General features: G+C 37.8%; 1 pseudogene; it reads left to right on the top strand.

The window, feature by feature from the left end:
- Window positions 1-677: 677 nt before the first annotated feature.
- On the top strand, window positions 678-1,768 carry LOC118015378 (annotated as a pseudogene).
- The last annotated feature ends 1,766 nt before the right edge of the window (window positions 1,769-3,534 follow it).

Raw genomic sequence — 3,534 nt, 5'->3', positions numbered from 1 at the left:
TTACATATTTTTAATGTTTATTAAAAGTCATTGTAATGGGGGCACCTGGGTGGTTCAGTTGGTTAAGCATCTGCCTTCAGCTCAGGTCGCGATCCCAGGGTCCTGGGATCCAGCCCCGCATGGGGCTCCCTGCTCCGCAGGAAGCCTGCTTCTCCCTCTCCCACTCTCTCTGCTTGTGTTCCCTCTGTCGCTGTGTCTCTCTCTGTCAAATAAATAAATAAAATCTGTAAAAAAAAAAAAAGTCATTGTAATGTCCATTCCTAACAGACTTATCCTTGTTTTCAAGTTGATTTTTTGGGGAATCCATTCCATTTTTTTAAATCTCATTTATGATCTGAGCCCATATTTATTTATATTTATATTATATATATATTTATTTATAGTTATAATTTATATATATTTATAATTATCTTTAATAACCCTAAAAATTGCCACAAGCAACTTTGATTCAACATGATAAACTTGACAGTTTTCACAGTTGTTACAGAGCAACAAATGTAATGCGAATGATGTATATGCCCACATAAAGTAACAGAATCCCACATACATGTCACATACAAACAGATTATTAAAAATAATGCTGGAGAGTAGAGCACATGTGTGGGAGCACACTGGGCTGTCTCTGCCAACTGCTTCTGGTCTCCCCACCCTAGCAAGTCAAAAACACGCTTAAGGAAATGGCCTCAAATTCTTGGCTGCATTGTTTAACCTTACTCTCTGGATCAGCAATCATACTTTTCTTATGTTCTCAGTTATTTAGTATTTTGTTGGAAGAACAGGGTGACATCCAGCCTAACATTCTGAGTAATTACCCTCATGTAAGACATCCAGATGACACTGGCCAGAATCATCTAGAAGGGCAGATGACGTTGAGTGCAGATGCTAGTTATCATAAATATGGAAACACAGTTCACTGGACGTGGAAACCTCTATCAGGTGAAAATTCTTTGCTGGGTTGTGACAGGACCTCAAAATCTACAACAAGTGACCAAATATATCAGAGCTACAAGGACCCATTGTTATAATAAAGCATAGTTTATGAACCCAGAAGAAAATAAAGACCTTTCCACTGGAGAATTAAACACCAAAGTAGGCAGAGACCAATTGTACTGGAAAATAGTTAAAGCCATCCAGTATGTTCATGATCATTGTCTAGAATATGCTGATTGGTTTATGAAAGCAGATGATGATATGTATGTCATACTAGATAACTTGAGATGGCTGCTCACAACCTACGATCCTAAAGAACCATTTACATGGGGGAAGATGCAAGTATGATGTGAAGCAGGGCTACCATGAATGGAGGCAGGGCGTGCACTGAGCAAAGACACCTTGAGATTTGTTCATGTGGTTTAAATGCACATCTGTACCCATTTCCACCCCTGAAGTCTTAGCGCTGGGAAGATGCATGGAAATCCTAAAATAGAAGAAGGAATTCCAGAAATTCCACTGGAAAAGAAGCTTTCTATCCCTTTTTGCCAAAAACAAACAAACAAACAAACAAAAACACCACTTAATCTAAGGTTCTCTACCCAGACCTCTTTGGTACTGGAAATGTAACTACGTCCCTCCTATAGAGGGTTCCAGTTGCTGTTCTGCTTTTGCAATTTCTTCTCACTACGGGAAAGTACAGCTATGCCTGTGTTATCATTTTCATCCATATGATTATTTATATAGCTATCAACTTGCCTTACTGGAGAATTTACTAAAAGAAATAAGCAAAACAAACAAAAATAAAGGTGTAGAAGCAAACTTGGGAAACCTTTGAAATAAACCCAGGAAAGAACAAAGGTATGGTGTCTGACATTGCACTGAAAAAGGATCTCTGCATCTTTGAAGAGAACACTGGGGTCCCAGTGAGCAATTCTTTCCAAGTGGATATTCCGTACTAGAAATTTTCCATAAAAATGGCTGCAAACTGAAGCTTTAGCAGGAGCGAGAGTGTTTTAAAATGTGTTTTTGGTACAGTACTGTTATATGTTGTATTTTAAAATGGTGGTCAAGATGAGAGATTTTGTTGCCTCTTTCTGACCAGATATTTAGTGGCACTAAGAAAATAAAGCAGCTAGAGGCACCTGGGTGGCTCAGTGGGTTGGGCATCTGCCTTTGGCTCAGGTTGTAATCCCAGGGTCTTGGGATGGAGCCCTGTTTTGGGCTCCCTGCTCAGCAGGGGGTCTGCTTCTCACTCTCCCTCTGCCTCTCCCCTTGCTTGTGCTCTCTCTCTCAAATAAATAAATAAAATCTTTAAAAGAAAAGAAAGCACCTAAACTTACTAAACCTACACTGCACCATGTTAAGTAAAACATCCTTGATGCTAAACAGATCTGTCTTATGAAAACTCTAGAAGGAAACACTGATGGTCAGCATGTTTTTAAACTCAGGATGTGTGTTTGAATTGCAATACGACATAAATGAACTGAACTCACCCTACTTATATCAAATTTTGTTGTGATTATTTATAATTAGTAGTATTTCTTCCAGAAAAAATAAAAAGGTAGAATAAGAACTCTACTTGTCCTAAAATGCACTAATAAAATCACATTTTGAAACTATCGTGGGTCTTGACTATGTTTTATATTTGGCTCTAATTAGTGGTTAGTCTTTTACTAGAATAAATAATGTTCATTTAGTCCTCGTGGTCTCTTTTCTAAATATGTTACCACTTCTTGGGGTGCCTGTGGTGGCTCAGTCAGTTAAGCGTCTGCCTTTGGCTCAGGTCATGATCCCAGGCTCAAGTCCTGAATCAGGCTCTCTGCTCAGCAGTGGGTCTGCTTCTCCCTCTCCCTCTGTGATCTCTCTTGCACTCTCTCTCTCAAATAAATAAATGAATAAATATTTAAAAAAATAAATAAATATGTTTATCACTTCTTGAGTTTCATTCTCCACTATCAATATTTATTTACTCAAATATTAACAGCATCCTGTAAGCATGCCTTTTAAATTTTTTGTCTCAAATGTACCCATTTTTAGCTTTGAGTAACTGATAAATAGTAGATGTGATGCTATTTCTCACATGGGTATCATTTTAATGCTTTTCTTAGATCAGTGTCACTTATATTAGTACCACTCTCAGAGATTCCTAAATGACATTTAAAGTTGATTAATTAGAATTCTTTCCAACTACATAGTTATAGTTGTTTTTATTCTTATCATGTGGAGAGGTGAACACTTATTTGTCTTTCAGGACTTGTATAAAACAGTTTTAAAATCCTTCCTTTTTAGTATCTGATGTGGCCATTAGTTATACTGACAAAATAGTCTGAAAGCAGGATTTTGATAAAAAATTAATTGAAAATATTAAAAAATGTTGAGTGCTTAAATAAACTTTTAAAAAATCAGAAATTAGGGGTGCCTGGGTGGCTCAGTCAGTTAAGTGACCAACTCATGATCTCAGGGTCATGAGATCGAGCCCTGCACCAGGTGTGGAGCCTGCTTAAGATTCTCTCTCTCCCTCTCCCTCTGCCCTTCCTCCCACCCTGCTTGTGCACGCTCTCTCTCTCTCAAAAAAAAAAAAGTCAGAAATTAAAAGACCAA

This window comes from Mirounga leonina, unplaced genomic scaffold (assembly GCF_011800145.1).
Source record: "Mirounga leonina isolate KUSES-001 unplaced genomic scaffold, KU_Mleo_1.0 Mir_165, whole genome shotgun sequence".
NCBI lineage: Eukaryota > Metazoa > Chordata > Mammalia > Carnivora > Phocidae > Mirounga > Mirounga leonina.
The sequence above is the reverse complement of the archived record's forward strand: the minus strand, read 5'-3'. Positions and strand labels throughout refer to the sequence as shown.